The sequence below is a fragment of the Hipposideros armiger genome, unplaced genomic scaffold, assembly GCF_001890085.2.
Source record: "Hipposideros armiger isolate ML-2016 unplaced genomic scaffold, ASM189008v1 scaffold_129, whole genome shotgun sequence".
NCBI lineage: Eukaryota > Metazoa > Chordata > Mammalia > Chiroptera > Hipposideridae > Hipposideros > Hipposideros armiger.
The window spans coordinates 3376569-3390285 of NW_017731479.1; the positions used below are offsets into that span (position 1 = coordinate 3376569).

The 13717-nt window shown below is 48.2% G+C and overlaps 1 protein-coding gene across 1 annotated transcript in view; it reads right to left on the reverse strand.

Moving 5' to 3' along the window:
* ACACB (acetyl-CoA carboxylase beta) overlaps positions 1-13004 on the reverse strand; it is a 126107-nt gene extending 113103 nt beyond the window's left edge. The window contains exon 1 of the mRNA XM_019649064.1: positions 12279-13004. The gene's annotated coding sequence lies outside the window, so the exon portion shown is untranslated. The remainder of the gene's footprint in view (positions 1-12278) is intronic.
* Positions 13005-13717: the final 713 nt, after the last annotated feature.

Here is a 13717-nt window from a genome sequence, read left to right on the forward strand (position 1 = left end):
CTGTTGTTCAGCATCTTAGCTGTAGAGGGCAGTGTCACTGGCCCTCATATGTGGGATCCGAACCGGGGCCCTCTGGCGTCCTAAGCCAGCTCTTAACCAATGCGCCACTCGGCCGGCCCCCCAGGATCTATTTCTTACTCATCTCGGGCACATAGTAAGTCCTCAAGAAAAGCTTAAAAAGCATCTGCAAGACAGGTCAGAGTCCCAAAATTGCTGGGTCACCCATGCCCTCAGGACAAATTTTGAAATTGTCCTAGTAATTGACAGATGGCATCGTCAAAAATGTTGCAAAGGCTATCCTGGCTTTCCCAGGGGCGCTAACAGATTAGTCCGACATCCTCTCCAGGCAGGAGGGCACGACATGGTAAGAAGGGCCACTCCCCTGTTGCGCCCTCTCCTGGCCATGCGGCCAAGCACTTTCACAATTCCGCATCCTGCTCCCACAGGGCAACCTATCTGCCTAGCCTGCAGGGGCCTGAGTGAAGCAGTGAGTACAGACCTCCATCATAGTAATGCTGATGACACAGCGTAAAAATGACCTGTTCTCTGGTCTCCCCTGGCCGACTCGAACGGCCCTTAAGAACATGAGCCAGTTGTCATTAATTTCTGGATCCTTTACCCAGCTTGGGTGCATGGTAGGTGCTTAAAAAGTGTATATCAAATGATAAATCCATGCACACACATTGAGCGCCACTTGACGGCTTAAGGCCAGTTGGAATTTTTATTTTAGGGCCTCACTTCTGAAACTGTATCAGGAACGCCAGCGGAACATGCCGGGGGTTTCCATGGCAGTTTTGAAGTTGAGTGCCAAGCAGGGCACCGTATACCAATGTGACCAATGTCAGGCACATTTTAAATGCACACATCAGAAATTGTGCGATCTAAGAAATAGTGAGTGCATAAAATCGAAATGCTGGGCATCCCCCTGCCCCAAAGAGAAAAACACTTGAGTTATTGCTGAAAAACACAAAAGAGCAGCATCGAGGCAAAAAGATGCTACAATGCTTTGGGACTTAGGAACCCTGAGCATGTGCTCTTTATGTTGATTTCAACTGGAAAACCAATCAAACTGTTCAAGTTTTGCATTACACAAGCTCTTTGGGAACTTGCTCAGGAAATCCCAGCTGGCTGGGGGAGAGGATGGCTGACGGGCTGTGGATAGAAGGATGGATAGGTGGTGTATGGAGAGGGGCTGAGCCGATGGGAAGACGGAGAAGATGGAGAGACCCATGCGTCGTAGGCGATGGAGGGATGGTGGGTGAAGCTGCCAAGCTCTACATGGGCAGCTCTAAGGGATGGAGTCGCCAGCAGTTCTCCCCAGTTTGCCCCCGCCCCCTCACTGTGCAAATCCTTGAAGATCTGTCATTCTGACAGGGGCCAGTGGATCTAACACCCCAAACCTACCTTGCAAGAGTTATCCGCACCACAAACCTCGGGGTCTTTCCCTTTTCTTTGCAGAGTAATGACACAGGACCCCAAGGTCACCACACAAGAACTTTTCCCAAGTAAGTATGTAAAGACAAATGAACTGTTCCAGAAAGTTCCCGAAGAAACTCTTTGAGCCTCAGTTTCCTCATCTATAAAATGGGGACACAGATTCTTGCCCCATTTTCCTGCCTCCCAGTTGCTCTTCGAATAACATAGAAACATATACAGCATTTATACATACATAAACCATCAAGATTATAGAGTGTCTCCAAGCCTCCAAACCTCAGAACTGTTTGATGGATATTACAGCTATTGTCATTATTTTAGTCTCATTTCACAGTTCAGTAAATTGTGACTCAGGGAAGCTCGGTACCTTGACTTCACTCAAATCCAGGCACAGCATCCCTACCTTTCCCACCTCCCTGGTTATACGTTACTGGATATACGTTAACTCCATAAAATGGAGGGTGTTCCTATGAGCACGTGGACAAGATCCTAAAACCAGACACCAGGCTGTGTACATGGAAGATGGCACGATGCGGCGACACATAAACCAACAATGCCAGACACGCACAGCAGTCTAGGAGCACTGTACACGCGGTTTGATTCCATGGGCAGGAAAGGCCAGACGTGTCCTTCCGGTGAGCCTCGGTGGACCAAGCTGTGGCCCTTCACTGAAATTACCCAGCTGACCCAAAAACCAGGCATGGGCCAACGCTATTTTTATTTCTTGCAAACCAAACCCAACCAACAGCTGTGGGGTGCCAGCGCAATCATGGCCCTGGCCATAATGAATGCAGGACACGACTTGGCTCTAACAAATGCCGGCCAGCGGCCAAATGTGGGCTTGAGAACGAGGGGGTCATGAGTTTGTTTGCCAGCTCTCCCCCCCCCACCCCGCCCACATCCATACCTGGCAAGCTTGGAGGGAACAAGGGGCAGAATGTCAGCATTCAACCAGCAATCGCGTTTCCCACTCGGACTTTTCCTCCTACCTAGATGAACTCCCGAGAGCCTGCTGCCACTTACCGTCATTGAGGACACAGCCACCAGCTCCATTCTCATATGGGTCTGACTGGCTCCCACAGAGTGACTCAGGGAACCCGGCCGGCCTGCGGAGTGTCACCTTTCAGCAGGAGGCTGGTGGTGTATGCATCAGGCCATGGGGGAGGAGTTTGGACAGCCAGTGCTCCAACACAGTTAAGTTTCCTACCAAGTCAGCCGTGCAGTACATGCCCTTATTTATCACCCGCAAAGAGAAGCCATTGGCGACGGATCCTTGCTCGGCCCTCGCCTGGCCTCAGGCTCAGGTACTTGCCTGGCCTCAGGCTCAGGTACTTAAGAGGCTTTCTACGTTCTCGGGGGCTCGCCAGCCCACAGGGCCACCTCCTTCTGGCTTGCTACATTCCTGCCCTTAGGCCTACTTCTCTGCTCATGCAATCACCCCCTTGCCCAACTGTGTATCTAGAGTGTGTTTTAAACACTCCCATAATCACGAGAGCCCCATATACATATGAAAACAGGATTGAGGCAGCCTCCTGTTCCTCTGTGGTCACCTGTCAGACGCCTGCCCGGAGGGAAAGGTGAGTCTCTGCAGAGCCTGGGTTTGGCCAAGTTGCACATGAGGGAAAGAGAAGCAAAAGTATCAGGACAAAGAGTGGGTGGGCAAAGACCCTCCAGCTGGCAGGCGATGCTACAAAAACCTTTTGCGAATTCAAATAGTTAAGGTGACAGAACAACCAGTGTGAGGCAGCCAGTAATCAAAGCTGACTGGTGGATACTTTAACCTGTATTCCAGCCCAAGGGGCCGGAGATGTCACAGGTCACAGAGTTTCCCAAAAAGCCGCATGCTCCAACCTGTGGCCTAAGGAGGGAACACGTGGCAAATCCGGTGTCCTTGTTTTATAGATGAACAGAGGCCAGAGGTCACACATGAAATTAGGGACACAGCCATGCCCAGCACCAAGGTCCCAGCTTCATCCAGGCAGTGGTCCTTCTACACCGAGGCATCATTCTGTCCTTGGGCATCTCACTGGGTGCCCTGGAAACTGACCTGCGTTCACATCTCAGCTCTGCCACCTCCAAGCAGAGTGAGCCATGGGCAAGTTCAATACCCTCTCTGAGCCCCAAGTGGCTCATCTGCAAAGTAGGGTAAGGATGTCCCTACAAGACGGAGTTCAATGTGATCACTCACACGGGGGTGCTGGGCACAGTGCTGGGCGCAGCTCATGTGAGAAACCGTGCTGAGAGCCAGCCAGGGCAGGCAGGATGTCGCCCACCCCGTGACCCTCGGCCACCCACGAAGTGTTATCTCGGTCATCATGCCCCCTCTCTGAACCTCAGTTTCCCCGTCTGGAAAATAGGCAGCCTCATCCACTTCACACGATTATTGGGAAGATCAACCAAGATCCATTTAATCCCTGAACACAACCTTCCCCGTTCTTGGTGCGCCCAAACAGAGAGAAACAAGCAAGCGACTGGGAGTGTGGTTCTGCTGTCCTCTACAGAGTCCTTCCTCCTCCACAGATGGACTTACAGTTGGTTAACAGGCACCAGTGAACCCCTGGGCAGGCATGAGAGCCACTCCCTAAGGATCACCCAGCCCAGGTAGGACAGGGACTGTCTCAGGACTCAATTCAGCTTCTCAGGGCTGCAGCCATGAGCTGTTTGGGGAGGGGCACAGCAGGGCAGGCAAGTTCCCAGAGGGCAGAAATCTCTGGGGCATCAGCGTGAGCCAGGCTGGATTAATTTATCGCCTGTTCCCTGACCCAATGGGGATGTTCCCAAGGACTTTGTGTGCATTTGGGGCAGGGGGTGGAGCGGGGCTGAAGGAGTGTCAGTTTTTATGTTATTCAGAGAGATTTTTTTAATGCCAACACAGGGGTTAAAGAAGAAAAGAAATGTTAGGAGCACGGTAGGGAATAAGAAGTGATTCCTAGCAAATCCTAGGGAGTGTTTTTCTGTGTCATTAGCATCTATTGAGTACACAGTCTGTCATAGCCACCGTGTTAGAAGCTTTACACGGGTCATCTCAGTTTGTCCCTACAACCCTCTGCAATAGGGACCACTGCTCACTCTCCTTTTATAGGTGGGGTCAGGCCCAGTCACTCCCCAAGTTCACACATTTAGGACGCAGGTGGCCTCACTCGGAAGCCCACCGCTCATCCTCAGGCTTTCTTGCTCTATGTGCATAATTTCCCTCCACGAGCCTTGAGAAAGATTCCAAGTCAGCGGACCTGAAAAGTGACTGTCGGGGTACAACGTGTGGTTTCATAGAGCTGTGGGCTTGTTTTTAAATCTGTGTCCTCTCCTAAGGAACACAAATGCAGCCAAGAAATAAATAACAAAACTACTTCTCTAGACGTGGGGTTCTTCTCCTGGGAAAGGTTTTGGGAGACACAGGAGAGTTCTACCCAAATAAAGAAAAAGTCTTTCAAATCAAGATCTAGCTTCTAGGGGCGGCCGGTTAGCTCAGTTGGCTAGGGCACAGGGCTCATAACACCAAGGTTGCTGGTTCGATCCCCACATGGGCCACTGAGCTGTGCCCTCCACAATTAGATTGAAACCAATACTTGACTTGGAGCTGATGGGACCTGGAAAAAAACACACTGTTCACCAATTTAAAAAAAAAAGATCTAGCTTCTAGAATCCCAGAATCAGGAAAAGGCAGTTCTGGAAGGCAGTTCGAGAGAACTCCATCCACGGATAGAGACGGGCAGGAGGGAGAGCTAAGAGAAGGGGACATCTGCTCTGGGGCTTTGAAGGCAGAATAGAAGCTCGCCAGGTTGCTAAGGGGGCAGGATAGCTCAGGCAGGGTTAGCTCTTGGCACCATGCTAAACAGTGAGTTAATCGCTACTGGCTAAAGTAGATCACTCTGCCAAAGGTGCTAAACCAGGCCCAGCAGTTAGCAAATTCGTTCTATTGTGAAGAGTGCTCATTTAACACTTTTGTGTCTGAAGAAGGGATGTGACAACCTTCAGGTGAAAGTGGAGGGCGGTGTACCTCCCTACAAATTTTAAGATGTGGGAAGGCACACATCCTTGTGTAATCCTAGCAGCTTGGCTTTCCCTGCGATTGTGATCAAGGGCGCTAGTGTGATGTCACACCTCCTTACCTCAGAGGACAAATACTGGGGGAGAAGTGCAACCCTCACCTCTAAGAAAAGACTCAGCTCTCTGTTACTCTCTAACTACAAACACTAACTAAAGAGCCTTATGTTAACTAGTAATAACACCACTCCTGTCCATTATAATGAGTACCTGGTATCCAGAATCTCATTTACTCCTCACGGCAGCCCTACAAGGGAAATATTATTCTTATCCATTTCATGTTATCATCATCATTATTATTATTATTATCTCATTTCACAGATCAGGCGGGAAAAGCCAGTGCCCAGAGAGGGGGAGTGACTTGCCCAAAGTCACACAGCTTGGAGGTACACGAAATTCAAGTCTGCTCTGCCTGACTCCAAAGCCTAGATTTGTAATAGGTGGTAAATGAGTGGGCTGGTGGTTCAATGGACTAACTGGCTACCCTCTTAAATGAGTGGTATCAGAAGCCTGGAAATGAGACCCAGGGAGAGTCAGCAGTTCTCAAACTCATCACAGGTCAGAGCATCTGGGTCTCAGGAGAATCCCTGCATAGTGTTAGCATAAAGATAAATTAGCTACATCAAGTGGTCTTTTGTCAAATCCCAAACCACTTGTTCCTAGAGTCCAGGAGGTATGCAGCACCAGGGGTCACTGATTTGGGGACAACTTCATGGAGGAAAACACATTTGAGGGTCAGCTGGGTGGCTCAGTCTGTTAAGAGCGCGAGCTCTGAGCAACAGGGTCACTGGTTCAATTCCCACATGGGCCAGTGAGCTGCGCCTGAGCTGAGCTGCTGCTGAGCTGCTGAGAGCGTGTGCTGTTAGCGGAAAGGTTGCTGGTTCAACTCCCGCATGGGATGGTGGACTATGCGCCCTCCCACCCCCACCCCCGGCCCCGCGCAACTAGATTGAAAGTGGCAACTGGACTTGGAGCTGAGCTTGCACCCTCCACAACTAAGATTGAAGGACAACAACTTGACTTGGAGCTGATGGATCCTGGAAAAACACAATGTTCCCCTTCCCTAATTCCCCAACACTGTTCCCTTCCCCAATTCCCCAATAAAATCTTTTAAAACAACAACAACAACAACACATTTGAGAAAAGTCTGTGAACTTCAGTTTTTCCTTAGTTATGAAAAAGCCCAGATGTCCAAAAAGTCCCAGGTTCCTCTGGGAGTGGTAACCCAGGAAGGTACATTTCCATGGTGCCTGGCACACTGTAGGTGCTCAATTAATGCCTGGTGAGCCAAACTTTTGATGGGGTTGATCTGGTGACCCAGGCACAACTGGCCCGAATGGTTCCAGACCAGGCCCTGCCTTGGAGAGATGTGAAAGGAGTAGGTCTCCTGCCTCCAATGGAAAACTTGCTCCACCATCTCAAAGGCTAATCAGGGCCATCTGTTCCACTAGCGTCTCCCGTGAGTCATCCCTGCAGAAACTGTCAAAGTGGGCTGTCCCACGCGCCTGAGGGCCTGGGCCCTGCCACCTTGGCAGATGGAATGCCATCCTCCTCCTCTGTTCCTTCCATGCTGGGAACCTGCCTCCTTTAACCATTCACTCATTTATCAGGGGGCATTTCCTGGGTACCTGCCAGACATGGTGCCAGCTGCTGGAGACATGGAACAGACAGCATAGGAATGGCCCTGCCCGTGAGGATTTACCATCTCACTGTGTAAGATCACAGATGAACGTAAGGGTACAATCAGAAGAACCACCACAAAGGAGAAGCCTGGGCTATGCCTGGACCTGGGGGGCCATTTTGGTTTGCAAGGTGAGCAAAGGCTTTCCCAGAGCAAGATGCTTATGCTGAGACAGGAAGGAATGTGGGTTTAGCCAGGTAAAGGTGCCCGGGCGGGAAGATGGAGGGAGAGTGTCCACAGGCAGTGCAATGTATCTCAAACTGCTTGGAACCAGGGCCCCTTCCCTACCTTGCGTGCGTTAGCACTCCAAACAGGAGGACCCCAGCTGCCCCACTTTGCTGGGAGTGTGGCAATAAGCCACAGAGAACAGAGTGGGGAAAGTCTGCTAAAGGGTGGGAGGCCATTTCCAACAACAAATCATTCTAGTTACTATAGTAGAGCCCATGACCTATTAACTTCCAAATAGACAGGATGTTCAGGGTTGTCCCTTTAATGTCACTCTCACCCATGATTTAATTTGAAAAGGTAGAGCTTCAGCGAGTCCAATCTGAGTGGCACAAAACCCCGGGCTACCTGAAGAGTGTGGCTGTCTTCAGGGGCCCCAGCACTGGTGAGGGCACTAAGGTATGCTAGAGCCCAGGGAGATGGAGAGCAGTGTGAAGCTGACCTGGGTGGAGGCTCTCCGGTGTGTCATGACTTAACAGGCCCCGACAACAGAAATTCTCCAAACTTTGGTTTCCTGGTCTGTGGAATGGAGAAAATAATACCTGCCCCGAGGGCTGTCTTACGAGGAGTGTATAAACACCTGATGTGCTAACTTCTCAATAATTGAGACCTCAGGTTTCCTGCTGTGCCCGCTTGGACTGTCCAGTACAAGGAGTCCTGGATCCCTAGAATAAAGGAACACAGCCTAACTTCTTGGAGCACCATCTTACGCTATGGTAATGAGTTTACTGTGATGACACACAGACAGGTCTACTAGAATAGAACGTGAAATGCACATGAAGTTTGCAGATAAAAAGCAAGATTTCTGACCATGCTTCCAGGCTTCTTCCCCAGGTGCAGGTGTACTCTGCTCTGAAGTAAGGATCCCTAAGTCAAAATTCAAAAGAAGCTTTAGCATAAGGGATCCCAGCGTTTCTACAGGAGTAAGATTTTGAGGACATCTCCATTTCAAAAGGTTAGAATGTTATTTCCCCATAAAGATCGAGTATCTCAGGTATTGTCAGTCTCATTTCTATCTCAGATCTAGAGGTGATCAAAGTAGGAGGGAGTTTACACAACACCTGAACAGAAGCAAATAAACTCCTTTGCATAAACATAAAATGCCCTTCCCGACTCCTCAAAGAAAGTCAGACATTAGTTGTGTTTGCACCTCCGATCACCTGGCTTAGAATTGGCTGGGTCTTTCCATTTCAAACTTGGAGAGGTCAGAAAAGACATCACATCTCATAAAGATCTTCTAAGGGGTAACTGGTCAGCTCAGTTGGTTAGAGCATGGTGCTGATAACACCAAGGTTGCCAGTTTGAGCCCCACATGGGCCACTGTGAGCTGCGCCCTCCCTAAAAGAGTCAGTCAACTATGCCGTTGTAGCATGAAAGTAATGTGTAACCAATGACCATGGCTGTTGCCTAATATAATAATTAATAATAATAATAATAACAACAATAAAATCTTCCAAGACAGTCTTAGAAGGAAAACATTTACAATAGAACATCTATTCCCTTCGGTTTTTTAAATGGAAAGACCCACTTCCTGAGCACTCCCCTCAGTCCTGGGCACATCTGGGCAGTGCGTCATCCTACCTATGGGGAAGCCCGTTTATGTTAAAATAATAATAATGATCAGTGAGAGAGGTACCAGGTAAATGCAAAGAATCAGGGGTCTCTGGGAAACCAGCTCTGGGATGTTTGACACCAAACTGCACAGCTGCTCCCTCCGGGAGGAGGGACAGACAGAAGGATGGTGCCAGGAGACACCCCATTTTCCTCTGTGCTGCTTCTTTAATTTGTAACATGCTTTATAAAATTTAAAGAAAATCGTGTCTTTCTAGCAACACAGGACCATTATAAATGCTTTCCTCGAGTTTGCTTCTTTAAAAAAAAAAAGAGCAACAGTTTGAGCGACTGGACATCTATGAGAAACAGAATACTATTCCTTTAAGACAAGTTTTGGGGGCAAACTTCCCCCTTCTACCACCCCCCCACACACAGAACACAGAACTGCCTTCTAGGCAAACCTAAAAACTAAACCATTCCGGTGTGTGGAGCTGATCAAAGTTTACTCAGGGATTCCCAGAAACAGGACCATTTATAGAAGCAAAGAAAGACCTTGCTCCTTCATCTGTGTTACATGCTGAGCCATTAGGATCAGCTTCCCAGCAAACAGAACAGGAATTGCTGTCCCCCTGGAAACCCTGCAAACAGGCTGCTCAGACAGGGGCTGCACGCACTGGGCACTGAATTCCCCGTCTCTTGGGACGCTGGCTTTCTGTCCGTGACCTCAGGGAGGGGTCAGCTCACTTACCATTTTCTTTCCACCTTTTCTTTTCCCAGGTCCTCTCAACTGTGCATTCGGGATTACATTTTCCAGGTTCCTTGTTTGCTGAGGGCCTAGCACTAAGCCGGCTAGCTGCTCCCTGCCAGTGACTGTCAACGTCACTTTTAGATTAACTGGCCCCTGCTGTTTAAAAATATCCTGGGCGCATTTAACCTTCAAGGCACCAGACAGCGGTAATAACCCAGGCGGAGTGAGTGGGGAAAGACCCAGCACCAAAGCATTCGTATGGTGTTTTCCACCTTTCAACCCTGTAACTTGCTTTATTTCAAAATTCTTAGACCTCTAAGCCACAAGGCACCTACAGTCCAAGTTGTCATAGGCAATATAAAGAAAGTCATGTGGGCCCTCCTAGGACATGCTGCAAATTAGCTGGACATACCAGGCTGGTGGTGGTGGTTTTGAGAAATGGCTTCTGGAACAAACCCCCAGTGAATGGGTTCCTTTGATCCTTATCAAAAAGATCCCCTGGCTTCCCTCCCCGGAAAAGATTTGGTAAAAACCCTCTCAAGGCAAACGCCACTTAAAGAAATGCTTCCCACTTCTTAGGACTTGGGCAAAACCAAAAACAAAACAGCTCCCTTCCCATTCAAGGTCTGCTGGCTGTTGCTAAGGCTGGAAGGAGAAAGCCAGCACACGCTGCCACCGTAACAGAATGTTCCGCCACCTGGGGAGGGCTGGCAGCATGTGGGACAAAGGTCACGTCTAGGACCCAACAGAGCAGGCGGCAGGAAAGCAGAGGCCACACAAAAGGGCCTTGTGTTCCAGCAGACCAGGATGTGTCTTACTAAACAGCAAGTGGAAAAACCTGCAGAGAGCTGAGCTAATGCAAAATCGGTTTCAATGGTGGCCATGCCAGGTGCAGCCTTCACCCTGCCGGAGAAGCTACTACATTTGTGGGCTTGTTTTCCAAGAAGGAAATGTCCTCCAATAGTGAACTTCTTGGAATTTTCTCCGCTGGACTTGTAAGTAGGAAGTGCCGTGTCTTGCCTGCTCCTGTGTCCTCTGCAACCTTAGGATCATCAGCTGTCACCTGCCACGGTGCCACTTCCTTTTTACAGGAGTTGAGGATGAAATAATGCAGGTTGAGGGCTTAGCACAATGCCGACATGCCTTAAGTTCTTGGTTGGCAGCCCCTATGATCGTGGTGAGCTTATTTATCAAGGCTACTTCACGCTAGAGAAGCTCATGCAATCCTTTCAAAGAAGCACCTCTCAAACTATAGACATGTCCTTCTGTGTTTCCTGAAAAAGCCATCTGTAACTCAAAGAAAAAAATCTTGAACTCCATTTAAAATTTCTCCACGATGATGCCAAATAATTCTGATCTGGGCAGTGTCAAGAGTGGCAAGGCTGTTGGGTTTTGCAATCAGGTTGATGTGGGTTCGAATCCTAGCTCCGTTACCTGTAGCTTTGAGCAAATGACCGAGCCAGTTTCCTCATAGAACTACTTGACCATATGGTTGAAAAAACTAAATATAACAACATACATTGAGCTTCTAGCATAGTGGCTTGCTCGTAATAGGCACTTAATAATATCTTTCTAATACAATTCCTTACTTTCAAAAGGACTAGAAAACACCCCCTCTCCACCCTCCCCCCCACCCTACCCACCCACACACACAGATGAAGGAGTCTTTCTGATGGTTCAGCTCTCCCCTGCCTCTCTCTCTTTAAGGCACAGGTATTTTCTAGAAGCCAAATGGAAGACTTAAAACCAAAGTTATTCATAAACTTTTCCCACCAAACCCAAGAACGTTAGTAGAAAAATCTATTTCTTCAAGCGCATCTTAGATTCAGCAAGTCATAACTATCAAGTCGTTTGCCGGAAAAAAACCAAAGTGACCACGTGGCTTAAGGAAATAGGGCGTCTAGAAGGAAGCTGCCATTCCTACTGCAAACCAGACATTTTATAAAAAACGCCTCTGTCTCCTCTTCCCCATAAGGGCCAATTAAATCAGAATTTCTGGGAGTGGGCCTGGCATTGATCTTTTTGAGTTTCCCCAAATGGTGAGGCTTGAGGGGTCCTAACTGTTTGAAGCCCCTGGACCCCCTCTCTGTCACCACAGGGACCACTGAGAGGGTCCGAAGAACACAAGAAATACACAACTGTAAGAACGCAACATATTGACCTCCTGCTGTGCCCCACTCACCAATATCTGCATTTCCAAACATACTTCAAAATTTTTAAAAAATGGTTCCAACGGAGATAATCAAACAAGGTAACTTTAGGTTGTGAGACCCAGATCGAAAGTTATCAGAAAGACTCTAAGTAGGAAAAGAGGCTGTCTCTGGTTGGTGTTTCTGTTTGAGTCCTCATCCGTCAACATGCCAGGACCCTCCAAAGTAGCCCTGGACCCCCTACCTTGTACATCTCCAAGGTCTGACAAGGATGAAAAGCCACAGCCACACCAAAAAGTTTGCTTCTCCAATCCAAAACTCTAATAAGACTTTTTGTGCCAGGTGCAAACGGAAGCAGAAAGTGAATTTTAAAAGGGAGAAAATGTATTATCTTATCTGATAATGGAAGCATAAAAAAAAATTCACATTCCCCCTACCTTACCCGACTGGACTCCGGTCACAGATAGGACTGTCACGTGATTATTTTATAACGTGGGGTTCCCAGGACAACATTTTGCAATACTGACTTCCTGGGTTTCCAAAAGCCCTCAGCAGATACTCTTGTCCTTGCCTGAGAAGGGAGGAAATGGGAATTACTTGGGGCCAGGCTCTTAACATGCTCCCACAGCGAGCCACACAGAACTGCCCTGACAGTGGGAGATCACAACAGCCGGGCTCCTTGCTGACGTCTGAGTGGCAGCACCTAGAACAGGAATCTGCAAACTCTGGCCCATGCTGCCTGATTGGCTCCCGAACTAAGAGTGGATTTTACATTTGCGGAATGCTTAAAAAAAAAAAAAAAGGCGTTATGACACGTGCAAGTCGTACTGAATTCCATCTTCAGTGTCCATAGTTTTATTGGCTCCATCTGTTCATCTACATGTTTGCCCGTGGCTGCTTTCTCTACAACGCAGAGTGGCTCCCATAGACAGAACGATGGACCATCTGACCCTTTACAGTAGAAAAAGTATGCTGAACCCTGATCTGAAGGGCCACAATCGCCTTTTATTCATTTTGGCAAACCCAGTGCTATTATTGCAACAAATCCAAAAACGTGAAAAGAAATGACAACTACGTAGATGAAAGTTCATCAAAATGATCCTTGTTCCTAAAGGATCAGTGATTACTGTATTTCCCCATGTATAAGACACACCTTAATTTTGAGGCCCGAAATTTGAAAAAAAAATGTATTAAATAAAGTTATTGAACTCAAGTTTTAGTCATCATAAAATGCATACAACTCATCACTGTCAAAACTCCCATTAGCTTGTCCTCATCTGTGTCTGATGACGAATCACCGTCTTCATATATTGCCTCGTCCTCAGTTCCATCTATGGCATTTGAAATCTACAACCACTGTATAAGACGCACCCAGTTTTTAGACCCCAAATTTTTTGCAAAAGGGTGCGTCTTATACATGGGGAAATATGGTCAATTTGTCCTTTTTTTGGCGGGGGGTGGGTAGTTATAGACCTTTTAAGATGCTGTGTTCTTTAAAGCGTCACCATTCTTTCAAGATTCAATATTTTTTAAATAATGAGTTTACTTGTTGAATTCTTTATAGTAACCCAGCTTACTGCTTCCTCACGGCTCACAGCCCTGCATTGGGTTGGATGTGTCAAAACCCATCTGATGCAGAAATATTAGCCCCTCGTTTATCCCTTGGATAAGGGAGCCCATTGTCATGCTGAGGGGAGGACCCCAAGTTACGGGAGGGCAGATGAAGAATGCATCTTTGTCCTGCCTTCCTCTGGGAAAGCCTGCTTGCCATGGCAGAGTGTGGGATCACAAGCCCTCCTCTTCAAACACAAAAAAACTAAGGCCCAGAGGGAACGCAGTCCTCTCAACTGCAAGGAAGGTTTCCGACGCCCTGCTTTTTTG